Source organism: Ornithorhynchus anatinus, chromosome 17, assembly GCF_004115215.2.
Source record: "Ornithorhynchus anatinus isolate Pmale09 chromosome 17, mOrnAna1.pri.v4, whole genome shotgun sequence".
Lineage (NCBI taxonomy): Eukaryota > Metazoa > Chordata > Mammalia > Monotremata > Ornithorhynchidae > Ornithorhynchus > Ornithorhynchus anatinus.
Window position 1 is genome coordinate 23,879,181 of NC_041744.1, and position 27,893 is coordinate 23,907,073.

General features: G+C 38.3%; 1 protein-coding gene and 1 long non-coding RNA gene across 8 annotated transcripts in view; one reads left to right on the forward strand and one right to left on the reverse strand.

Moving 5' to 3' along the window:
• Positions 1 to 27,893, forward strand: part of ROBO2 (roundabout guidance receptor 2) — a 1,482,214-nt gene that overhangs the window by 961,217 nt on the left and 493,104 nt on the right. The window lies entirely within an intron of this gene.
• LOC103170642 lies at positions 2,064 to 27,641 on the reverse strand. The gene is made up of 4 exons (XR_486319.3): positions 27,590 to 27,641; positions 25,244 to 25,291; positions 9,523 to 9,592; positions 2,064 to 2,574 (listed from the first exon to the last, which is right to left on the reverse strand). It is a non-coding gene; the product is annotated as an uncharacterized LOC103170642 (long non-coding RNA).

Genomic DNA, 27,893 nt, shown 5'->3' on the forward strand with positions numbered 1-27,893 from the left:
TATCTTAGCAGTGATTTAAATTGGGTAGGCTATGAGCTTATTTTCAGTATTACTTCCATTTGCTCTAGTAGCAGTAGGGTTTTAAGATGTAAGTCGTTGAGGGCAGGGAATATACCTGTTTATTGTTGTAATGTATAACAATACATTAGTTAGCACGCAGTTCAGTTGCTCTGTGGTAGAAAGAGTTCAATAAATATGACTCTAATTGAATGAGCATTTAGGTTTACCAAACCTTATATGAAGTTGTTATTCAAATCAAAAGTTTTATTGAGCCAACTTACTGTGTGCACAGTACCTGGTACATACAACATTTTAGGAGAGAACAATGGTTAGGTAGATATACGGATCCCAAGACTAGTTTTCTGAAAGATCATGATAGAATGTTCTTTATTTGTGAAATACAACTCCCAAACCCCTATATTAAATAGAAAAATGATAAAAAAACAACCCGGTTTAGTCTCAAATTGAGGGTAATGTTTAAAAGTTTAAGGTAAAGTGATTTTTTAAACCCCGTCATATAGTATATGTGGTATGGAAACATGACGTACAGTACATAAATACATTTGCTTTGATTTTGAAGTTATTTAACTCAATTGCAACCATAAAACTTACAACTAGATGTGAACCTGATGTATGTGTTTGTTTCCAAAATCAGAAGCATCAATGCAAGTTGTGTGGGTAAAGAACTGTGATTATTTAGTGATATAAACAACAATTCACAGAGGTTGGTGGGCTGTCATGTCCTTTACATTTTTGTATAGTATTTAATGTTCTAAGTGCTAATGTATTAGAGTGGAAATTATTCAGTGTGAATGAAAGGACTTTGGCCTATTTAAAAACTAATGAGAGTAAATGTGAAACAAACCCCAGAGGCTAGAGAGACAAGTTCTAACAGCACACTTTCCCAGGTGTGATTTGATCCAGCAATGAAAACAATATCAAATACAAGTTAGATCTGCTACCCAAAAATGTGGTTAAAGAATAGGTTTACCTGATTACTCAACCATTCTTGCCCTGGATTATCTTTTTGCCTCCTTCCAACCTTTGCTAGGGTCATAGCACGTAAGTGCTGTACAAAGTGTGAGATAGATATAAACTAATCAGCCTAGATATAGTCCACGTCGGACATGGGGCTCACCATATTAATTCCCATTTTATAGGTGAGGTAGCTGAAGCACAGAGATGTTAAATGACTTACCCAAAGTCACACAACAGACAAGTAGCAGAGCTGGGATTAGAATCCAGGTCCTTCTGACTCTCAGGCCCGTACTCTAGTGTGTAAAAGGTTTGGTTCCAGTGGAGAAAAATTATTTGGAGTTGGCCCAATGTGGTTTTGTTGGAAATAGTATTTGTTCTGCAGTATTTGCTAAGGCTTGTACCTGCACTAGGCATTAGGAAAACTAGTAAATGAAATGGGTGGCTAATAAAAAAAAAATTAGTACTTTTGTCAGTGGGAAGGATGAGTGAATGAGGATTCCAGTACTCTCCTACAAAAAAACCCAGGGACTTGTGTTTGCCCTTGGATTTTCTCATACTCCTAAGTCATTTGAAATTAATAAACATTTCCTCACCCCTCCCATCCCCCATTAAAACATTGAGTTAGGATTTAGGACTGTAAACACAGAGAAACTCATATAAAAGTTTGATAGAGGTATTCATCTATTTCTTCTATGTGTATATAAAACTGTATATAATAATAATGTTGGTATTTGTTAAGTGCTTACTATGTGCCAAGCACTGTTCTAAGCTCTGGAGTGGATATAAAGCAATCGGGTTGTCCCATGTAGGACTCTCAGTTTTAATCCCCATTTTCCAGATGAGGGAACTGAGGCACAGAGAAGTTAAGTGACTTGCCTAAAGTCACACAGCTGCCAAGTGGCAGAGTCAGGACTATAACCCATGACCTCTGACTCCCCAGCCTGTGCTCTTCCCACTGAGCCAGTGTGCTTCTCTACACACACATACATTTCAAAGTTGCAATGTTCAATGTCCATGTTAAATGTGCACCACATTTAGCAAAACCTCTTCCAGGCACATCTTGGATTGCGAACACAGAAGTCTAATTACAGTTTTTCCTTTAATTATTTGGGAAAAATATTGCTGACACCAACTGCCACTTGAAAATAGAATTTCACTCAAAGTGCTTCATATGTTGCTCTTGACAATTGGCATCTCACTTAATCATGTTCTCTAATATATAAAACTGAAAATGGAATCCAAATTCCAGGAACTACATCAAGCCATATCAAAATGACAGTTAATAAAGATCACAATACTCGTCAGGTTTGTTTTTAGTATGTGTGGTTGGAGATGCCAAGTGTCTGGCAAATCAGCCGTTGATCATTATGTATTGCCGTCAGTATATTATTGATCTGCTGTCCAACTAACAAACATTATCACAGTTATCTTAAATGTCTGGAAAAAAATGATAACTTTCTAGGGAATAAGATCACTGAACTAGAATCTGTACTGTAAATTTTCCTCCACAACTATTCATTATAAATCCAAGTATCATTGGTAAAACATCCTAAGTAGTGTTTCAGTTGATACCTGAAGAACAGGAACGGCTTTCATCTGAAAAAATGAATGAAAGATGGTTAGAAAATTGTTTTCAATTAAAATAGTATGTAGATGTGACTAGCATTCTCAGGGATGATGTTCTACATTCAATGGATTTTTTGAAATTACTGCATTCTCTAAAGATTGAAATGGAGTGGACATTTTTCACTTTGAACAATCCACTAAAGACACTGGTCTTAAATAAAAATATTTAGGAACTGAGTGCTGACCTTCCCTTGAAATGATAGAAACCAGTAGAAGGGAAAAAATAGCAAGGCTACCTAAGACTATCATAGTGAAGATCCTAATGGAAATCTTGCATGTTTAATAGTTTTTTCCACTTCCTCCATCTGTTTTTCCATCATGGATCTCATGTGATATAGAAAATTGCATCACATAAGAGATGTAATACATTTCCCAAGATCAACACAAAAGAGAAGGAAAAATACTTTGGAAACCGCAAAGAGAGCGTCTCTTTCTATACTTTTCTTGTTACAACACATATTGACCGTTCTCCCATTTGGAAAGAAAGAATAGCATGAAAGTACTCTTAATGACATGTGATTTATAGGGAAAGGATTTGAGTGTCTTTTAACTGGATAAATGTTATGGGTGTTTCTAAATAGCTCAATTTAGCTCCTTGTTGCCAGGTGAGAGCAGCATTCCTCACCACGACAAAAAGAGTTACAGGAGAAATCAATATACTCGGTACTCTAACAATAAAAGCAACGTTATGAAGGACATTTTCTAGGTATCCGAAAAGCAAGGAGTATAACAATAAAAACTTAAATATTTCACAGCTCTTGCTCAGTTGGAGGAAGACAACATATTCCTTCATAATCAATGCTCAAAATGGAATAAATTCTCAAGGTTTTTAGGTTCTGCTACGTGTAAGTGAGAGTGCACTGAAATCAAGAAAGACTATAATTTACAATACGGGGCCTCCAAGTAACATGGGATTTATGAAAAAAATGTCCAGCTCTTGTCCTAAGGTTTGCACATCCAAGCATCTAACACCCAGGGGTTCACAACACTTGCGTAAGACTGTAGTAGAGGGAATTCCCATCTTCCAGACTTTCATATTGCTTGAAGGAAAGGGACTCCATGCAAAGCTGATCCAGAAATAGCAACCTTATAATCCTCATCTAGCAGGATTTCATTGTTTTGCCTCACAACTTGCCTTATGGATCTTGGCAATTGGACCAATTGCATTTCATCTGTTCCCTTCCCCTAGTGCTCTCCTCCACCCCAGTTTGCTGTCACCTTAGGTGTCCTAATGGCAGTTCCTAGAGGGTGGTAGTCTGGCAAGGTGCCAGCATTCCCAGGTAGCGGCTGCCATCAAGCCAACTCCAAGGATAATTTAAGAGGAGTCAATCAGCTACCAAAACCACCTATGTCTGCATGATCCAAGGTACCATTTTTCATTCTTAGCCAGTTTTGTAATTGAGCAACCAGAAGGAGGATAGGTGGGTGCAAGCTATAGGTTTTCTTGGGGTGTTTTTGTGGCCAACCTTGTCACCCAGCGACAATGTGATAACCATCTTGCTGACAATTTTGTGACCAGAATGGTTCCCTAGTTTCTTCCAAGGAATCTGGTTGTTTAGGGAAATAGAATTAACAGAGTGATGGTGAGAGATTGAAATTTTAGTCAGTGACAGCTGGATTGATCCTTGTTAGGCTGCTTCAGGCCATAATTACAGCAACCACTGATAGCACTTAGAGATATTAGATATTCCTTTGTTGACTCAGAAGCAGCAGACCTATACTGTGTACATTCAACCTGTGTTATTACACTGTCTGGGGGAACTGTGATGCAGGGTGGTATCACATAACCTGTGTAAATCACCAGAACCTCAGAGCATATAACTAGGAGACCACTGACTCTATCTCTCCTTCTAAAAGCCAATGTGCGCTGGGTGAACTTTGAGACCTCTTGAGCCCATAGGACTCAATGCTTAGAGAAGCAGCGTGGCTCAGTGGAAAGAGCACGGGCTTTGGAGTCAGGGGTCATGAGTTCGAATCCCAGCTCTGCCACTTGTCAGCTGTGTGACTCTGGGCAAGTCACTTAACTTCTCTGTGCCTCAGTTACCTCATCTGTAAAATGGGGATTAAGACTGTTAGCCCCACATGGGACGACCTGATTCCCCTGTGTCTTCCCCAGCGCTTAGAACAGTGCTCTGCACATGGTAAGCGCTTAACAAATACCAACATTATTATGAAGTGCAGGGAGGAAGACCAGCATGGTCAAGTGGATAGAGTCTGGGCCTGGGAGTCAGAAGGACCTGGGTTCTAAACCTGACTCCACCATGAGTCTGCTGTGTGACCTTGGGCAAGTTACTTTACTTCTCTGTGCCTGTTAGCTCATCTGTAAAATGGAGATTAAGACTGTGAGCTCCAGGTGAAACAGAGACTGTGTTCAACCCAATTACCTTGTATCTTCCCCAGAACCTAGTATAGTGCCTGATAAATTGTAAGTGCTTAACAAATACTGTTATTATTATTATCATTGATAATAATAATAATAATAAATATATATATAATTCATATAATTTTTCATTACAGTTGGAAAGGCATTCAGTACTGTTTCTATTGTATGGTACTCTCCAAGTGCTGAATAGAGTGTTCTACACCCTATAAGTGGTCAATAAATAGGATTGATTGTCACCACCTGGCATGACAGTTCCTGAAACACTTGCAGGTGATAACATTTCAAGCAACTGAATTTCTGGAACTGGCCCAAGCAGCCTCTCTTCAGATCCAAGATGGAGCATTCCTTTCCACACACTGTGCTTTGCCTTGAACTGTTTTTACTTCTGTTTCCTGCAAATTTGACTGCCTCTCTCGTGATTTCTGCCTACAAAGAGTTAATTCATTCTGGAGGCCTGTACACCAGGTTGGTCTTTCTGTCACTTTTTAGTCTCTAGCAATGCTGCCTTATTAGAGGTTGTGCTTTTCTGTGACTTTCAAAGGTTTCTTCTGCCCTGCTTGCTTATGGCTCTCTGACTTTGGGTACTGCTTGGGCATCTCATCGTCACCTATTTTCTTATTATGTATCTGCCATGGAACATCTCAATATCATAGAAAGATAAAGAATGATTACTATTTAATGAGGAGAGTCAGCCTACAACTAAGCATGCAATAAATAGCATTTAAAATGCAATCTTTAATTTAGTAGCAGTAATGAATGAATATGAGGGCTGTTTGAATAGGGAGATATCCAAATATAAGCCAGTAATATGCTTTTTCACTCCTCTTGATGACATCCTCCTTAATATTCAAAGTAATGACTCAGAGAAATGCATTTTTTAATTTTAATTCTTAGATTCTATTCCTAAATAAAGAGAAAAGTCTTATGGAAGTGGATTTCCAAACCATGATTCCACGCTACCTCAGCTTTTACCTTTGTTCCTATAACACCTCCAGGAAAGGGTTTAAATTATTCCTGGTGTGTTCATCTCATCTTACTATTTAATAATGAAATGAAGAGTAAATATTTGGTAAAGAGAATTAGAAATATTGGGTCACTAACTGATCACTTTTCTCAGGACAATGATTTGAGTTCATGCATATATGATGTGCCTTAACCCTCTTGATTGGGCACACTGGAATTTTGGAGATTAAATATCACTCCTGGGTTAATCCATATGATTCATTCTTCTATTGATGGAAGCAGCATTTTACCAGAGAGGTCTGAGTCCGGTCCTTTGTATTTATACATTTCTTATATCTACATACTAATATATTCTATTTCATTATTAATTATTTGTCATTCTACCTTTTTTCCATTAAATCTGTTCCCCAAATGACTTCTGTTTAGTTTAAGAAACATCTGTTAGACTAAGACTATGGAGTAATACCTGCTTTTGTGTGGCAGAGTTTTCATGAATCAAATTAATATGTTGCGGCAAAAGACCTACTGGCTTTCAAATCATTGTACGAAATGAGCAGTCAAACATAAATTTCTACTCAGCCTCTTTCCATCACTCTCCTTGCTCCCCAAAATAAAATGAATCTCATTGCATAAGATTATAATTTCTACCCACTGAAGCCAGCAGTCCATTCATTGCCTACAAGGCACACAGACCATTTTAAAATCAAGCCTACTTTGACATTCATTAATTTGTAACAACTTGTGACATGCTAATTTATTGAGAACTTGAAAATGTTTAACAAGAATATAACAGAATGGGTTTAGAAGTAGAAAATTGATAATTATCTAATTCAGTGTTCAAAAAAGAGAATGATGCTTCTGTGGAGACAACATTTGATGTGGAACAACCTAATTGAGGATTAAGGGATAGATTTTTAAAATCCACAGGTATCCTAAAGGCTGTGGCAAGCTCCTGGCCATATAGCATTTCAGCATAGCATTGATGATCCACCGGACATTTCCTAAGGAATAGCAACATCCAGCCAGGAGAGGCTGATGGCCAAAGGCAAAGCCAAGGGCCATTAACTTTAGCTTGTTATTAATTCCCTGGAAATGCCTGAATGATCAATGGGGCTGCCCCATCCTTATATTTTTATCAGTTTTTGCTTTTGTCTGATTTTTTTTGTTCACTTTAAACCCCCATTAAGAAAAGTGACTATCTCATTGAACAGGCCACCACAAGAAGACTGGGCACATGTGTGTTTTGAGTTTAACTTTAATTTAGTATTAATACTAATAATTGTAGTATTTAAGTGGCTTACTATATGCCAGTGTACTAAGTGGTTCAGGCACTGTTCTAAATGTTGGGGTAGATACAGGGTAATTATGTGGGGCTCACAGTCTTAATCCCCTTTTGACAGATGAGATAACTGAGGCACAGAGAAGTTAAGTGATTTTCCCAAAGTCACACAGCAGACAAGTGGCAGAGCTGGGACTAGAACCCAAGTAGTTCTGATTCCCAGGCCCCATGCTCTATCCATTGCCATGATCAGGTCCTATATAGGCTAACATTCTAAGTAGAAGGGAGAACAGGAATTCAGTTCCCATTTTGCAGATGAGGGAACTGAGACATAGAGAAGTCATGTTATTTGCTCAAGGCCAAAAACAGGTAACTGATAGAGTCAGCATTTGAACCCAGGTATCCTGACTCCCAGGCCCCATGCTCTTTCTACTAGATCACGCTGCTTTAGTACTTACTTGAAGAAGTTGCCTTTCTGTTAAATCTTGACACCTGCTATAACACTGTGCAACAGTATTATTATTTGGAAAGGGTATATTGCTATTATTGTCATTGTTATACATCATTTGTGTTACTATGTGCCCAGCACAGTGCTAAAACACTGTGTAGATGCCTGGTATGGCTTTCAATCAAAGAATTTGGTAGAACTGCTTTCCCATTTTCATTTATAGATAGGAAAGTACAGCTGTGCCTAGATCTGGGTCTCTTTGTTTCTGGTCCCATGTTCTCCATAGGTGTCAGATTAATTTAAAAAAATACTTTTTTTTACTTTGGGAAAGAAATCTAAACATACAGATAGTGTTTTAGACTGGTGGGTCCTCTTGAAATGGTTAAATCATTTCAGGACTATTGTTACTATGAAATGCACCATCATTTTTACATGCCAAATAGACGATAGAGGTTAAGGACTGTTCCAAGTACGTGCAGCAACTCAGTTGTTAATTATGATGGATCTTGACTTCTCCAATTATGCAGCAGAAAAATTAGTCTTTTATTGCACTTTAGAACACTTTCTGAAATAGAACAACTTTTATAAAAATTAATCAGTGCAATTTCTTCACTGCCTCACTTTTGGGCCTTCTGATTTGCCATTACAAATTTCCCATTTCCCCTGATAGTGTCAGAAATACCCTGTGTCACATCTATTATTTTATTGCAAATAGCATAAGCAATTTACCAATTCTCTTTGAAAATATCTGCTTTCATATGAGCACCCTGAATAGTTTCATTCTATATCATTAAGAAACAATTGCTAAATTATACCCAGGTATTCTTGGATCATAATATGGTGCCCAGAATATTTAAGCTATACTATCCTCAGATCATTTTAATGTCCATAAATGGAATGAAATATCAAATTTTCTGACTGAAAACACAGAAAATAATGAAATGACTGTTCTGCATAAATATCCAGCAACTGGTCAAAAGGCTTAGTGCCCAAAAACCAAAAACAGATGACTTTTTAAAATAAGTGAATGTACTTTTTTTAAAAAATATAGTCATTGTTTACTGACAAAAAATTCCAAGGGCATGAAGTGTTAAATTTCCTGTTAGATTATAGTCTTAATCTATTTGGTAGACAAGCAGCATGGCTCAGTGGAAAGAGTATGGGCTGGGACTCAGAGGTCATGGGTTCAAAATCCCAGCTCTGCCACTTGTCAGGCCGTGTGACTTTGGGCCAGTCACTTGACTTCTCTGTGCCTCAGTTCCCTCAATTGTAAAATGGGGATGAAGACTGTGAGCCCCACGTGGGACAACCTGATGACCTTGTTATCCTTTAGAACAGTGCTTTGCACATCAGTAAGCACTTAACAAATGCCCATCATTATTATTATGAAGCATATAATATGTGTGTGGTGAGGTTTGAAATACCGTCGAAATAGGAACAGGTTTTAATTGTGTCAGTGATACTCCTGTCCACGTACAGGGGAATTCCATGTGAGCTAATAATTTATGCAGTCAGTCTTATGCTGCTAATAAACAAGGTAAATAAGAGTCAATTGCTAATTTCAAGCTTTATGATCTGAGTTTAACCAGATAATATAATCTATTTAAAACACTGCCCTCTAGATATATTATCCATTTTTAAAGAGTATTCCTCCAGAACACTGTGTGCTTTTCTCATTTTGATAATCATCCTTACTGGAAGAATAGAGAAATGGGGGCTTTTCTCTGTGTGTGTGTGTGTGTGTGTGTGTGTGTGTGTGTGTGTGTGTGTGAGAGAGAGAGAGAGAGAGAGAGAGAGAGAGAGAGAGAGAAATTATCACCATTACTTACCACTAAATTATCTCACCTTCTAGCAGTCTTCAGTTGTCCCTATTTCTCTTTTTGGAAACTGCCATGACCCAAAGATAAGGCATAGCCTATAATAATAGGAAGATACAAGTGATATCTCATCCACAATTGATTGACTTACAGAATATGCCCAACTATCTGCCAACTAAAAGAGCTGTCAGTTTTTTACTTTGAAATAAGTGATCCTAACTCCATTCCCCTTCATCAAATTAAAGTGCACTAGTTCCCTATATTCCTTTGTATGTTCCGTACTACAGTTTTGAAATATGCATTTCATTTAGTTTGAAAACTATTTCTTGTATGTCATACACTTACTAAATTAAAAAGTTAATGCATTAATATTTAAGTTTTCATTTTATGGAAAGGTGGAAATGAAACCTAAAAACAAGTAAAGTATGCTTTTAATTTAGTGAACTTGTTCTACATAAACTTTTTTCCTCAAAAAGCCCACTTGTAAACTATGATCCAGTTGGCTAAAGTCTAATTGGTCCAAGCAGGAATGGGTAGGGGCTATGAAAACTTCTCACTGATCAAATCTAAATTATTTTGTAGTTTCACAATTTTTCAAGTTGAAGCTGGTTTTGAAAAATAGGAAAAGCACAATCACTTCATAATTACAGATAAAAGTACATCGAATTTGAAATAGTTTTTTGCTGATTTCAGTATTGCACAGAGTTCAATGACTGTGAAAATAGCTGACTTGAATCATTTATCCATATGAATTTGCATTACAGTAAAAAAAAAAATCAATTATCTGAACCATGGCTGAACAAATGGCCAGTTATCCAAATCAAGTGTAGTTCAGGTAATTGAAAAAAATTGGATATCCCCCTGAGAACCAAACCCAATTATATATTATCTGAACTTTTTGATGATCTGAACTAGAATAGGGTCCAATTAATTTGGATAATCAGCTTTCAACTCTATTCTGAATTTTCTATAAATTATCTTAGAGTTTGGAGCTCCATAGTTGATTATAGCTTTTATTGGCTGGCTAATATAGCCTAGTAAACTCTCAATCTATTGATTAGGAGCTTACATTTGGTTCACTGATTAACCAAGGCCTGTGCCTGTCCTCTGCTCCTCATGCTTCTTTGGTACAGTTGTACTATCCCTAGTTCTTATTATATTGCCTGGTACTCATTAGGTGCTCAATAAATGCCAATAGTTGATTGATCTTTACTTTTAGTGAGCAAAAGTCTATCAGAGAGTAATGATGAAAGAAAAGATGAATATGTCAGAGGTTATTGTGACTCATCACCTGCTTTTGGTAGTGTCTCCTACTACAAAGAATTTGGGACTGGGAGTCAAGACCCCTGGGTTCTAACCCTAGCTCTGCCATTGGCTTGCTTTGTTACTTTGGGCAAGTCACTTAACATCTCTGGATTCATTTAAATGTGGGTAAACTAGCCTGGACTGAATCTGCGTATGCATTGTTTTTTTGAATTTGTTTTCCGATGTTACACCACTACAGGGCCTGGCAAAAGAGATGATAACCCTGATTCAATAGTATTTATTGAGCGCTTACTATGTGCAGAGCACTGTACTAAGCGCTTGGGATGAACAAGTCGGCAACAGATAGAGACAGTCCCTGCCGTTTGACGGGCTTACAGTCTAATCGGGGGGAGACGGACAGACGAGAACAATGGCACTAAACAGCGTCAAGAGGAAGAACATCTCCTAAAAACAATGGCAACTAAATAGAATCAAGGCGATGTACAATTCATTAACAAAATAAATAGGGTAACGAAAATATATACAGTTGAGCGGACGAGTACAGTGCTGTGGGGATGGGAAGGGAGAGGTGGAGGAGCAGAGGGAAAAGGGGAAAATGAGGCTTTAGCTGCGGAGAGGTAAAGGGGGGATGGCAGAGGGAGTAGAGGGGGAAGAGGAGCTCAGTCTGGGAACGCCTCTTGGAGGAGGTGATTTTTAAGTAGGGTTTTGAAGAGGGAAAGAGAATCAGTTTGGCGGAGGTGAGGAGGGAGGGCGTTCCAGGACCGCGGGAGGACGTGACCCAGGGGTCGACGGCGGGATAGGCGAGACCGAGGGACGGCGAGGAGGTGGGCGGCAGAGGAGCGGAGCGTGCGGGGTGGGCGGCAGAAAGAGAGAAGGGAGGAGAGGTAGGAAGGGGCAAGGTGATGGAGAGCCTTGAAGCCTAGAGTGAGGAATTTTTGTTTGGAGCGGAGGTCGATAGGCAACCACTGGAGTTGTTTAAGAAGGGGAGTGACATGCCCAGATCGTTTCTGCAGGAAGATGAGCCGGGCAGCGGAGTGAAGAATAGACCGGAGCGGGGCGAGAGAGGAGGAAGGGAGGTCAGAGAGAAGGCTGACACAGTAGTCTAGCCGGGATATAACGAGAGCCCGTAACAGTAAGGTAGCCGTTTGGGTGGAGAGGAAAGGGCGGATCTTGGCGATATTGTAGAGGTGAAACCGGCAGTTCTCGGTAACGGATAGGATGTGTGGGGTGAACGAGAGGGACGAGTCAAGGATGACACCGAGATTGCGGGCCTGAGAGACGGGAAGGATGGTCGTGCCATCCACGGTGATAGAGAAGTCTGGAAGAGGACCGGGTTTGGGAGGGAAGATGAGGAGCTCAGTCTTGCTCATGTTGAGTTTTAGGTGGCGAGCCGACATCCAGGTGGAGACGTCTCAGTCTGCCTCAGTGATTAGCATATGGTAAGTACCTAACAAATGCTAGAACCATTATTATTAGTTTTATTTGTTAATAGCTGAAAGGTATTTTTGGATAATCTTTGAGTTTCAATGACTGCCCAGAGAATTAAATTTGTGATTGAGGAAGGCTTATCCATTTCTTGTCTTATCAGCAGTACAAAAACCTCTCACAGCCTAATATGCTAAAGGCAGGATTAAAAGTCAAGATGTTTCTGTTTTCCCATTACTACTGGTGGATTAGCAATAACACAAGTGAGAAATAGGAAAAAATCTCTAATGTCAGTAGACAGCTGCTCTTGTTTCCTTCAGTTAAATTTGTATCTTTCAGGAAATTCTTCCAATTGAACAGTCCTTAAGAGTTTTTAATCCATTTAACTGTGCCCTGGAGACACACATACACAAGACATGTAGATGATTACAAACTATTTTGCAGAATCAGCATAGAATTATGGATTGAGGAAGGTTGTGTAAGAGCTCCTATTAGAGGACACATTCCTGCACCAGAACTTTCCATTGGTAAAACAGAGCTGGCAACTGAGAGAATTCTGTTAGTTGGACAGTATATCATCCAGTCAAGATCTATAATAAAATAACATGTCATAGCAAGCTCCATGGAAGCTTACTGTAATGTAATGATATAGCCTTAAGCTTAAGACCAAATTGAAGGTCTGTGATTTGACTGATGATCTATATTTTGGGGAGACTTGGGAATAGCGTATCCCTAAATGCTCCCTAAGTACCATACTTCAAATGGCAAGACAAAAGTCCAAACAAAGCGGTCTTGGAATGCCTCCAACCATTAACTTCAAGGCAGTTTTTGTCATGACGTAGAATTGCACACAACCTTAGGCTATGGGGCATAGGAGACAGACCATTCTCCTGGATGGCAAGCTTTTAAGCACTGAAAGCTCTACTTGAGAAGCAATTTTTTGACAATTGTGAGGGTGAGAGGGATTCAGTAGCAGTGTCAAGACCTGAGAATAACAATGCAAAAAAAACAGGATGTAGCAATATGTGTGCACAGTGGAAGAAACTGTCCATTGTAAATTGACTTTTTCAACCACACCTTTTCATTCATTCATTCAATAGTATTTATTGAGCGCTTACTATGTGCAGAGCACTGTACTAAGCGCTTGGGATGAACAAGTCGGCAACAGATAGAGACAGTCCCTGCCGTTTGACGGGCTTACAGTCTAATCGGGGGGAGACGGACAGACAAGAACAATGGCACTAAACAGCGTCAAGGGGAAGAACATCTCGTAAAAACAATGGCAACTAAATAGAATCAAGGCGATGTACAATTCATTAACAAAATAAATAGGGTAACGAAAATATATACAGTTGAGTGGACAAGTACAGTGCTGTGGGGATGGGAAGGGAGAGGTGGAGGAGCAGAGGGAAAAGGGGAAAATGAGGCTTTAGCATATGGATGAAGGTAGTAGTCGTAGATTCTCATTAATAGTCATAGATTCTCTCATGTGCGCTCTTTCTCTCCTCCTCTCTATATCTCTGTATAAACTTAGTAGGTTATTAGTTTTATGAGGTCAGGTAGGACACCTCTGATCTCATTGCCATTTCCATTTTCAGTTCATATTCAACAATCATATTTATTTTCAGCAGTTAACCTAGGTGAGGTCTTACATGACCCAAACACACTGCTTTCATGTGAGTAAAAATTCCTCTAATTAAGAGAGAGAATGTCATAATTGTGAAGAAATCTTGGCTTTATAATTTTAGAAAATCAAAGCCCTAACTAATGATTTTCTAACACAACACTGACACATGTTAATATCATAGAAATCATCAGATAACTCCATGCCATTAACTCCTCAAAACAAGAGCTGTTGAAAATCTTAAGTCATTATTTTCAATGGGTCATGATCGCTAACACTGCAAACAGTTTGGTGATTTTGTATCATGACAATTAAAATAATACAAGTAATCTAAATCTAACACCCTGTAGATTGCTTTTTAGTTTCCATCTCTCCTTACAGATCACCACTACTGAATCCAATTGCACTTAATTGATGCTGGTGCTGATATTTTATAACCAGTGTTAGCCAGAATTTTAGTAAATGTGTAGGGAAAATGTACTAATCATTGTTCTACAGAGCTGTAATAGAGGATATATATATATATATATATATATATATATATTGAATTTTCAGGAATGGAATGGCACTCTAAGGATAGGAAAATCATTTTTCTTGACCCTGGAAATTGTTTGATGTTTTCTTTGAAAATGGAGATCAGTGTACTATAAGAAAACATTACTGTCCAGCACCTTTTTCCTATTGATATGCATGACATGAATACCCTGGTATTTATTGATTTGCTTTAAAAGATCTCAAGTGAACACATCATTAGTCAAAAAAATGTGCTTTTAATAAGAAGAGAATATGGCCTATGACAGGGTTTAGAAAGATGTGAATTTGTATTTTGCATTTTTTTGAGGCTATTAACCTCCATTTGAAGGAATTATGCCCCACCATGCAAGGTTGTTTTAAAAGCTTTTAATGAGACATTCACCTAGAAGGCATATATGGAAAATATATAAATGAAATCAGGTTACCCCTCTTGAATTTACATGGTAAGAATCACATCCCGCCTTCAGTAATTGTTATTGTTGTTAACATTATGGACACAAAATTTAGGTTGTCTAGGGCACTGACCTACTTGTTTCAGTAAAAGTCATTCTTTTTCCTCTGTTGACCAGAAATCATAGGCAAGTACAGACTCCTTTATGTTCCTTTACTTTAAAATTAAGAGGATAAAATAGAATGCAAATATCTATGGAGTAACAGGGGTTTTTTCCCTGTGAATTGGACATTCATCTAAATGGGAAATATGTATGAGCAGTGCTGAAAGTAGCAAGAGAAGCAGCGTGGCTCAGTGGAAAGAGTCTGGGCTTTGGAGTCAGAGGTCATGGGTTCGAATCCCGGCTCAGCCACTTGTCAGCTGTGTGACTTTGGGCAAGTCACTTAACTTCTCTGTGCCTCAGTTACCTCATCTGTAAAATGGGGACTGTGAGCCCCACGTGGGACAAGCTGATTCCCCTGTGTCTACCCCAGCGCTTAGAACAGTGCTCAGCACATAGTAAGCGCTTAACAAATACCAACATTATTATTAAAATGTTAAAATAAAAAGCATCAATTCAATTTAGCGACTGTGACTACTAGTCTTTTAGAACCAACCCTTTCCAGTTCTTTGGCCAGTAGAGAGGAAGGCGTGTATGACCTGAATCACAGAGAGGGATTCCCTCAAGGCCTCCCTCTTACTATGTTGTGTCATTCAAGGAAATCATTTCCATCCAAGTTAGCATCTCTGAAGCTGCATGGCCTAGTGGAAAGAGCACAGGTCTGGGAATGAGAGAACCTGGGTTCAAAAGACAGCTTTGTCATTTACTTACTGTGGAAACTTGGACAAATGACTCAACTTCTCTGTGTGACAGTTTCCTCCTCTGTAACTCTTATAGTTGTCGTTATAGACACAAAATTTAGGTTGTCCTGGGCACTGACCTATACCTGTTGTCCCTCCTCCTCTGAGCCCCAAGGAGGACAGGGACTGTGTCCACCTGGATTGGATTGTAATCTACCCCAGCATTTACTAGAGTGCAAGTACTTAACAAATATTTCATTATTATTATGCATACTACAATGAATATGCTTGAGCAAATCTATTCACTGGGTGCTCTTACAGGTAGGTACTCCAACACAGCCCCCACCCAGAAATCACATCTTACTTGACTACTCTGCTCACTGTAAGTGCTCAATAAATATCATGGACTAATTGATTGGGTACATGGAACGGACAGGGGCAGCAAATGACTGTACTTCCAACCACTTCCTATTTAGCTAGATGGATGGACCTCTAGCTAAATGCCCTGCTAATGATTGATCATTAAGCCACTTAGCATTTTGTAACCCATTGACAACTGCACTTATTCCAAAGTTGGAGTTCACTTTTCCTTCATGAATGATGGAATCAGATTTGGGCAGTGGCAAAATCAGGGAAAGTCCTATAGAAAGGAAGAGAACCTCATCTTTCAGCAGGCAAAACTAGCAAGTTCATCAGTCTAGAGTGTTGCCACGGGTAACCCTCCCCACACAAATACACCAAGTCCCTTCCATCAAAACACTGTTAGAAAATTCCTCTTCCAAGAGACCTGTTTATTGGTTATCTATTAATTTAATTGCTTGTCTTTGCTCATACCTCTGCTTTTTTGCCTATTGCACGTTTGGCATTTTATAGCCTACTTCATTAGGCTATAAAGTTGTCATGGTCAGGGACTGTGCCCTTTCCTTTTGTTGTATGTTCCCAAGCCCTTGGGGTGGCCATATTTAAGAATACATTACTTATTCTGATTAGAGAAGCTGACTTCTGGAAAATGAAATAAATAAAAAATGCCTGCATCACCCAAATCCTTACCTTTTGAAAGGGATGAACAGAAGGCATAGCATCCACCGTGTGAGCAGTATGTTTTGTTTTTTGTTTTAATTTGCCTTAGGCTTATTGGACTTTGACATAGCTGAATAAAAGCTTTAACAAACCTGCTCTGTCTTTGAGAGACATTCAGTTGCAGTTAAAGGTTTTCCTTGAATTATAATTCTTGACCATATTTTAGCTTGCAGTGTCTAACAAATTAGAGTATATTCAAAGAAACTACTGGGAATTAGATATAATCAGTTGCTTAAACTTTTAAATGTACTGCATCCTTTTAATATAGTTATCATAGCCAGCCAATGTTTTCTTTTAATAATAATATAAGGGAAACTGAGACCCTATCAAATTGTTATGAACTTTAAAATAAAAGTACCCTTTGGTAAAGAGAATCTGCATTTTTCTCTCCTTAGCTGTTTCATGCTCAAAACTCTTTTTAGGATTGCATGAAATTTAAGTTTAAATTCAGGAGACCCAAGGAACCTCAAACACAGAACAATGTTTTGACAATATACCATGCAGATTCCATTTGAGTGCCTGCCAAGTTTCCAGTGATGAACACAAACTCCAGAAGGGAGAGTACAGTCTTAAGAATGAAGGGGTAATAAACCAGCACCACTTTTTTGTTTAAATTTTGCTCCCCCAAAGAAATCTGATCTGTATTTGGAGCGAACATAGGGCAAGAACAGAGCTGGCTCTTCCTTTGGAGCAAACTCTCATTTCCAAGCCGAAGCCCCAGTTGGAATGTTGGTGAATGCCAGTAGTAACAAGGTTTTGGCTTTGAAACAATCAGTTTACAGACTCATTAACAGTTCATAAGCATATGAAATTCTGCTGTTTTTTGTCACTGGCTGAACATATGCTCTGAATTTACAGAAGACCCCAGCCTCATACCATAAATATTAAAAATAGTTCTGGGATCATTACAATGGAAATGTTTCAAACCATAGTGGAAATAAGATACTTAAAAAGGAACAGCAGATTCTGTTGGACATGGTTCTAATGACAGCTCTGCCATTAGACTCAACACATGAAATCAATCAAAAGGATTCATTGAGAGCTTAATGTATGCAGAGCACTGTATTAAGCATTTGGGAAAGCACAACAGAGTTGCTAGTTGTGATCCCTGCCCACAAAGTGCTTAGAATTTACAGAGGGGAGAGAGAGCAGTGCATTGGACAGGAGATTCTGAAGAACTTGGGATGTTGAAAGTTGCAATTGTTGGTATTTCAAATTGTGATTATGTTTTGTTATATGTTGAAAGTTATACCACTTCGGTAGGCAAAGTAAATTATTTCTTCTAAGTATTGTTATAATCAGCTGTCTACAATAATGGGGATATATTTGTAACTAGGTATTTGACTTTGACAATTTTGCACTTCATAATGTCCTGGGGCTTTTGTGTTGTTTTGTTTTAATAGTATTTGTTAAGTGCTAACTATGTGTCAAGCACTGGTCTAAGTATTGGGATAGATATTAAATTATCTGGTCGAACAGTCTCTATCCCACACTGGGCTTGCAGTCTAAATAGGAAGGAGGTGGATTTAATTCTCATTTCACAGATGAGACCACTAAGGCACCGAGAAGTTAACTAACTTGTTGTAGATTTTATAGCAGGCAAGTGGCAGTGCTGGGATTAGAACTCAGGCCCTCTGACTCAGGCTTGTGGTTTTTCCACTAGGCTAAGTTGCTTCACTGGTTCTCCTACCTTTAACCACTCCTCAGTGTAATTTGCTGGTTCTTCCATTGTCTCTTCATCTTCTTAATGTTGGCACTCCCCAAGAAGTGTTCTAGGTCTCTACTCTTCTCACTTCACACCCACGCTCTTGGGGATCTCATCTGCTCACATAGCTTCAGCTAGCATCTGTATACCAATAACTCTCAAATTTATCCTTCTCACCTTTACTTATCTGACTTAGTCCTGCATCTCCACTGGCCTCCATAAGATCTCCACTTGAATGTTCAGCTAACCCCTCAAATCTCAGCATCTTAAAAACAAAACTCCTCATCTTTTCTCCTAACCCCACCCCTGACCAGATTTCCCACCTCAGTTGTAAACACTCTGCCCTCCCCATCTCAGAAGCTCTTAACCTTGCTGTCATCCTTAACTTCTTGTTATCATTCAACTTTCACATTCCTCCTCTGCCAAATCCTCACAGCTTTTTTCTTTACAGCATTTCTTGGATCTGCCCCTTCACTAAAAAACCTGGTACAAGTTCTGGTCTTGCCAAGAAAATAAGTATTGTGATTTCAACTTAAAAATACTACAGCTAGAAAAGGAGCAAGAACTAAAAGGATTAAGTTTTTTTTTTTTTAAGAAAAGAATAGTTGAATCATTTAGCCTGCAATCTCCAGATCTGGAAATTGTAAGTTAAAATGTATTACAACGTTTAGAAACTGATGAAAGTTTTGGCTGAACTCTCAGGATTTAGATTCTGGGTGACTCATTTATTAGGAAATGATTTTCTCTTATGACCCTTTCTATCTCAAATAATCAGGGAATGGAAACACAAAACTACATTAAGGAAGGGATAGAGTTCAGAGTTTAAATGTTCAAGAGTAAAAATACAAAATACCAAAATGTTATGCAATCCCACTAGCCTAACCTAATTTTTCATACATAAAATATTCCTGCCCTAATTTATTTGAAAATGTGCTTACACAATATAGTCCCTATGGAAATACTAATGAGCTGTCTAATTGGTGTGCAAAGCAGAGAAATCCAGGATTTATTTATTGTGCAGGCAGCTGACTCCTGGCTTTTTTGGGTGGCCTTTCTCCACTCAGTTCAAGAGGGTATTGAAGGTGGAACTGATCCCAGGGTTGTGTGTCTTTGTAGAAAAACGGTGGGATAAAATAATGGAGTATCATCTAGGGTTGGAATCTTTGCTGGCACTAAATATGCCCCTTGGTTATGGCCCTTTGTTCTACCTCATTCCACCCTCAATGGTTAAAGAACAGAACAGGGCAGCTGAAAACCAAAGAGAGTGAAAGTAGAGCCACACCCACTTAGAGTGTCTCCATATTTCCCCCTCATTTGTAAACTACCTGAGGAACAGAGACCCTGCCTATTAACTCCATTGTATTCTCCCAAGCACTTAGTACACTGCCGTGCAGACACTCAAGTATCACTGAATAACTAAAAGATTTCTCTTTGATGTTGAAGTTTCCACTAAGCCAACCTGCATCACAGCCATGGTGTTATAACTCCTGAAAATGATTGTGGCCATATCTATATCTAATAGTAGCCTGAACTTAATTGTCACATGATAATAATAATGGTTATAACGATGGTATTAGTTAAGTGCTTACTATATGGCAGGCACTATAAGCACTGGATTGCATAAAAGTTAATCAGGTCAGACAAAATTCCTGTACCATATGGGGTTCATGTTCTTAAAAGATGAATTTGAGATCAAACTGTTTACCAAGTTAATGAAGGGAAATAAATATTTTATCAGCTAATGGTACTTATTGAGTGTTTGCTAAGGGCAGCACACTGTACTTAGTGCTTGGAAGAGTTCAGTAGAGTTGATAGACATAATCCCTGCCCTCAAAGAATTTACAGTCTAGTGGAGGGAGACACATATTAAAATAAATTAGGGGATGTGACAGCTTTTTGTGTCTAAATTCCTTGAGGTCAGGGACTATTCATCCAGGGAACTCAGTTTCCTGAAGAAGATTAGAGTTTTCTTGTGTTGGTCTGGAAATTGATAAAGCATTCATGCTGCTGTTATTAAACATGCCTGCTCTCAATCAAAAAATGGTATTTATTGACCTATTACTGTGTGCAGAGCACTGTACTAAGCACTCGGGAGAGAGTACAATAAAATACAGCTGAAAGACACTTTTCTTGCCTACAGTAAACTTAGATACTTGATTTCGAAAACAGTGAATTCTTATGCAGTGTCCTTCCTCAGTTGCAAAATTCAAGGCCAATTTTCATCTTGAATTATTGATTAAATTTAAAGAAGTACAGACATGTATTGTTTTTCTGCAAGAAACTGATTAATCATTTAGGGTTCTCTAAGAAAATGTATGCTAGGGAACAGTAGAAATGGATTAAAAAAAAAAGTTTGGATCTCTAAAAATGTTAGCTTTTGCATACTATGTGTAAAGTAGTTATATAATTCAAAATTCAATGTATCCCTAATTGTTTTTTATAAGAATAGAATAGCTATTTGATTTCCTTAAAGCATGGTAAGATTAATGATGTTAAAACATCACACACACACACCCCTCCAATACATTTTGGAGCATTCCTAAACCAATCCAGAGTGTAGTTAAAGCTACATATAGGGAAGACCCATAGTTCTTTTCAGAATTTAGGAGAAAAATATTACTCTTGATTACTTTCCTCTTCCAATCATCATAACTTGCTTCCTCTTCCAGTACCAGCTATTTGCAAATGGCAGAAATCTCTGCTCTAATGTATTATTTGCTGGAACTTCTACATCTAAGGAATACTCTGTCCCACTTTACCTCCAAATGCCTACTAAATATTTTCCAGTTCTGAATTTTAGAGAGAAGGCAGTTTAATACACTTATATTACATTTAGAATGTAATATGCTGGAGGAACCATGGGATTTTTTTTAGCCTTGTTCTAGTGTCTGTGGTGAATTAAAAGATTCTTAGTGTATCATAAGTCATATATCAACTTGATTTCATATCAAACACAAGTAACTGGTACAAATCGGGGAGTTCTCTGCAGTGTGTTTTTATTGTTGGGATTTCTTTCTGTATTTCTTTCTCTTTAAAAGAAATGTCCAAAGATCCACCGGTTAGGAGTATCAATCTTGGCTCTGCTACTACTGTGTTAAGTGACTCTGAGCAAGTCATTTATTCTCAGTGCCCATTTCCAATGAGCAAAAATAGTGATAAGCAAATTGACAAGGTGGTGTTTTTGAGGCCTGATGATTGAAAGTAAATGTTAACATTTTGCCAAAGTAAATGTCTTGGAAATAATTCCTAACTATTCCTGTTCCTCTGGGGGAACTACTCATTACTTCATAGTGAGCACTCCCATTTTACACTGGAGAGGTTGCTCAATGATCACCTGATGGTGGTGACTTTAGTTCACTTCCAGTTTGAGCTTTGCCTGACCTCCAGATACACTGCTTGGTTTAGAGTAACCTACCCCATATGAATAAAACAAGATCTTTATTTGAACTTCATTATTAAATTGAACTTCTTTTCCAAGGGGTTAATTCTCTTTGTCACCCAAATGTTACTTTTGTTCACCTTAGGAATAATTGCAGGAAAACGTAGAGCAGAGCTGCCTAGCCCATCCTCAAAGTTAGGATAAACCTTGATTTATAATGGCCTACTTAGTATAGAGAACATTTAGATTGCATTCTACTAATATGATCCCACTTCTCCTAAGCATCCCCTGTGTACCAGTAATGAATGATGATATTTGGTTTTCTGTTTCTAAAAAGCTATTAAAAATTTGCATTCATATGGGAGGAGAAAATGACTTGAAAGTAACCTTTTTGCCTTTAAATACTGACCAGCATTACAGAATAAGGTAATCTGAAGACATTAAGTCCAAACACTAATACAGCAAGCATTTAAGAGCAGTAAAAAAGAAAATCAGATATATCTTATAATGAATTCACATTACTGATTCACGGGTGTTCAGTTTTGTGAAACTTGCATTTCTCTACTATTCAATCATTGTTTTCAAATTCTCTTGAATAACTACAAATAAGAGAGCAAATATTAGAAGATAATTTCTCAAGTGAATAATAGATTCTGCAAGGCAAGAGTATCAGTTTTTAAATAATGCCTTTCCTAGAATTTGCACTAATCCATCATCTTAAAACAACTGTTTAATGTAAGTACTAGTTATAGATAAAATGGAAAATAAGTGGGATTTCTAGCCAGCAGTATTGAAGAAAACATGCCAAGTTTCCCCTCCTTAGTTTAGTGCACCATGAAAGCTCTAAGGAAATAATTTTTAAAATCAATTAACCAGGAAGGCCAAAATCAATTTACAAGAGTTAGCTAATGTTTTACTAAAGCCAACTTTCCCCATGATTAATATCATTTGGTGGTTATTAGTGGTGTCACCTCTAAAAAGTATAACCAAATTGTAATGAAGGGCCTTTTGTGTACTTCGGTGGGATTTATGAGATGCACAAAGAAAGCTAACATGATATTAGAGATTACATCTTTTCTTTGTCTAAGGATGATGTATAAAGAATGTACTCTATCTCCTTGGACCTTCTAAAAATTCACTGATGTATTGGGCAGTCCTTAACCATCACAATTCAAGGCTATACTTAAAGAAATGCCTTCTAGGGTGTCAATTACTTCTGAGGGTGTTTAGCATAGAAATATTTGGCAACGTTAAGCATAATTTTTTCCTCTAAAATTCTGTTACACTTCATTATGCAAGTACCAAGCAAATTAATGATAAATACTGGAGCTAAAGGACTCTTCACCTTGTGTAGTGACATGATCTTTCCATCAGCTAAAATTTACCATAAATAATGGCAGCTCTGTTCAGGATAGATAATATCACTAATTTGTTAGCACAAGGTACCATTTTCCTGAATAGGATATGCAAGATAACACTTTGTAAACAAAGTATAGCACTTACATATGTACCCATAAAATATCTAATTTAAAATCTTTCAGTACTGGTACAAATTTATGTTGCTATTTGATAATGTTAAACATAGTTTAATATATTTATATTGTGGTCAATTGTTTGCATTTTGCATTATTTCCACAAGAAATAATACTACTTAGTGCTCCTTCACTCTATTTTCATTGAACCAGTCAAGAGCATTAACCCCAGTAAAAACAGTTAATCATTTGAAAATAAGTTTGTTTAAAAGAAAAGTAAACCAAAGGAGACTATTGCAGTGAATTTAAGTGAAAATAGTGATCAGACTTTGTCAGCAACCTCTTCTTTTACTTTCAAAGGAAATGAGTTTAAAATATGAAATAATCCTAAACTAAAGAGAAGCCTCATTAAGTATATCGAGCTGCATTATTCATTCAATAGTATTTATTGAGTGCTTACTATGTGCAGAGCACTGTACTAAGTGCTTAGCACTGTACTAAGCCCTGATTTTATCAATAGACATGTTGACTACAAAAGAGATAACACCAAAAAAATTCAACCTGTGAGGAATTAATGTTTAAGGGAAGTAAAGTGGACATGGTTTCCTTCCACCACTACTTTATAGTATTATTTGAAGAACTATTCCACTAGATTCAGTTACTTAGCCAAAAATGAATGAGCCTCTACATAAGATGTCATTTGTTATGACAGAAGGCACAGCACTGCTCGGGTCAGGCCTTATTACCACTCTACAGAACATCACTGTTGACTTTACAGCACCTAGTCTCCTTTGTGGGACTAACTCCATGGTTAGGGACAGTGGGAAGATGAAAGAGGAACACGGGGAAGCTGTTGGGAAATGGGGAAGCCATGCTGAAGGGGAAGAAAACTTTAAAGACATTCTATGACTGTGACAGAGTTTTGCACAGTGCCACTTGCACTCACTCTTTCATTGAGTCAATCAGTGATGTTTATTGAGCTTACTCAGTGCAGAGCACTGTACTAAACATTTGGAGAGTACAACAGAGTGGTAGACACAATCTTTGCCCATAAGGAGCTTACAATCTAGAGCAGACATTAATGTAAATAAATTATAGGTATGTACATAAGTGATGTGGGGCTGAGGGTAGAGTGAATATCAAGTGCTTTGACTGGGACAGATCCCAGTGCATAGATAACACAGAAGGGAGAATGATTTGTGGAAATGAGGATTTAGTCAGGGAAGGCCTCTTGGAAGAGATGTTATTTTAGGAGGGTTTTGAAGATGTCAGCCCTGTAAATTGGGTTTCCAGTGGCCATGGAGCGTAGAGTTGAAGCAATGTAGTTCATTAGATAGAGAAGAGGGAATCAAGAGACCTGGCTCCTAATCTGGGCTCTACCACTTACCTGATTTGCTACCTTGGGCAAATCACTTTGTTTCTCTGTGCCTCAGTTTCTTCATTTTACATTAAATACCTGCTCTCCCTTCCCCTTAGACAGTGAACCCCATGATGGGCGGAGATTATATCTGATCTGGTTGTATTATTTCCACTACAGCACTTAGCACACCACTAGGCAAATAGTAAGCACCTAACAAGCAAATTATTATTAACTGAACCTCCAAAAATGTTTTTAACATATTAATAGGAGAAATCTATTCTCCAAGGTTACAAAAATAATTGCCTGCAGTTAATTAGTTTTCAGAAAGAAGAAATAAAGTAGATCAAATATTAACAATGCAAGATGAAGCATCTCTGAATTTGTATAGATACAGTAGATGGTCACAATATAATAACATTGGAAAAGTGAGTATAAATTTAAATGATCTAAAATGGATGGAGAAACTAGACAGTAATTTCATACAGTAATTTCAAAGACATTTTGTGCAATAGAGATTTCAGAATTTTGTACAACTCTGAGAAATCAACCTATTTTAAATCTTAGAAGCATTTGGACTTTCAGTGAAGCATATGAAAAGGAACATAATTATGGTTTTATCAACACAATTCCCTTAAAATGATTCTCTAACACATAAAAATAGAAATGCTCTTACCGTGTCTGAAATGCCCATGACAGAATTCCTACTGTTCATTTAATGAGCCTGTCAGTCCAGAATATTAAACAGTTAAAATGGTATAAATATTCTGATTCTCTTTTCAACCCTGATCATAGATAAATAAAAACCAAAGATCTGACGGGGGTGAACGACGATAGTTTCAGGAGATTGAGTGTTTATATTCTTTTCCTTGATATTGCTAGACATTTAGCTTATGCTTAGAAAGAGAAAACAATGCAATATTAACTTTGAGGTTTAAAGGGAGAAACTAAATCCTAATATTTCTCTAGATTTATCAGTTCAGATTTCATACATGGATGAGCACACCCAAACAGGATTCAACTAGTAGGTGTGGGAGGGGTGGAAGTAGAGGGAGGAGCAAGGAAACTGAGAAATTGGTTTGTGCCTTTACCATTAGGAAAAGGACTGACATATATAATAATAATGTTGGTATTTGTAAGCACTTACTATGTGCTGAGCATTGTTCTAAGCACTGGGGTAGATATAGGGTAATCAGGTTGTCCGACATGAGGCTCACAGTCTGAATCCCCATTTTACAGATGAGGTAACTGAGGCACTGAGAAGTTAAGTGACTTGCCCAAAGTTACACAGCTGAAAGGTGGTGGAGCGGGATTAGAACCCATGACCGCTGACTCCTAAGTCCGAGCTCTTTCCAATACATGATTGTCCTCTCTTGCCTCTCCTCCTATCTCTCTAGCTGCTCCTTCTAAATCTCTTTTGCAGCCTTCTCCTCTGCCTCCCATCCTCTAACTATATCCCTCAAGATTCAGTTCTGGGTCCCCTTCTATTCTCCATCTACACCGACTCCATGGAGAACTCATTGGTTCCCATGGATTCAACTACCACCTCTATGCAAATGATTTCCCAATTTACATTTCCAACCCTGATCTCTCTCCCTCTCTGCAATCTTGCATTTCTTCCTGCCTTCCAGACATATCTACTTGGATGTCCCATGATCACTTTAACCTTAATATGTCCAAAACAGAACTCCTTATCTTCCCACCCAAACCACATCATACCCCTGACTTTCCAATTACTGTGGACAGCAGCAGCATCATTCCTGTCTCACAAGCCTGTAACCTTGGCATTTATCCTTGACTCCTTTCTATCATTCAACCCACATACTTGTTCTGTCACTAAATCCTGTCGGTTCAACCTACACAACATCACTAAAATCTTCCCTTTCCTCTCTATCCAAACTGCAGTTACACTAATCAAGCACATCATAGCAACCTCCTTGCTGATCTCCCTGCCTCCTCTCTGCCTCCAGTCCATATTTCACTTTGCTCTGTGGATCATTTTTCTACGAAAACATTCAGTCCATATTTCCCAACTACTCAAGAACTTCCAGTGGTTGCCATTTCACCTCCACATCAAACAGAAACTCCTTACCATTGTCTCTAAAGTACTCAGTCACCTTCCCCCTTTCTACCTCACCTTGCTCCTCTCCTACTACAACCCAGCCCACACACTATGCTCCTCTATTGCCATTCTGCTCACTGTACCTCAAGCTTGTCTATCTTGTCGCCAATCTTTTGCCCACATACTGCCTCTGGCCTGAAACTCCCTCCCTCTTTATGTCGGACAGGCAATTATTCTCCCCATCTTCAAAGCCTTATTGTAAAGGCATATCTCATCCAAGAGGCCTTCCCTAAGTTCTCATTTCCTCTTCTCCCATTACCTTCTGCACAGCCTTGACTTGGTTTCTTTATTCACACCCCTGCCCCCAGCCCCACAGTACATTAGTACATATCCACAAATTATTAATATAATGTCTATCTCCTCCTCTAGACTGTAAGCTCATTTGGGGCAGGGAACATGTCTACCGTTCTATTATTTATTACTCTCCAAAGAGCTCAGAGCATTCTGCAAAGAGTAAGCGCTCAGTGAGCATGAGTAATTGATTGAAATTCTGGAGTAGAACTTCTCAGGAATGCAAAAAAAAAAGTTGATTCCCAGTACCCTCTCCTATAGCGTGGCTCAGTGGAAAGAGCACGGGCTTTGGAGTCAGGGCTCATGAGTTCGAATCCCAGCTCTGCCACTCGTCAGCTGTGTGACTGTGGGCAAGTCACTTAACTTCTCTGTGCCTCAGTTCCCTCGTCTGTAAAATGGGGATTAAGACTGTGAGCCCCACGTGGGACAACCTGATTCCCCTGTGTCTACCCCAGCGCCTAGAACAGTGCTTGGCACATAGTAAGCGCTTAACAAATACCAACATTATTATTATTATTAATCTTTGATATAAATCCAATTTTCCTGCAGCACAGGGCTTGTGTTCTTGCTAAACCACACTTTAATGAAAACTCATGCCATAGTACTCACTCTTTCTGATATACATGCACTTCTTACAATAGGTTTCTCTTGACACCACAATGGGTTGCATCACAAAACAGTCATGTCATAGGACAAATGTTCCAGAACAAAGTGTTCCTGCTCACTAGCACACACGTGCCTAAAGTTCTGTCTGTCACTGAGATGATAAAATGTCACAAACGTGTTGGAGCTGACAAATCACTAACAACAATGTGCTTTAGATATAAAGGAGATTTCTACAAATGTGTCAAAAATGAGATTTTAGGAGGGCTTTGAAGGTGGATGGACAATCATTGGAGGTTTTGAAGAGTGG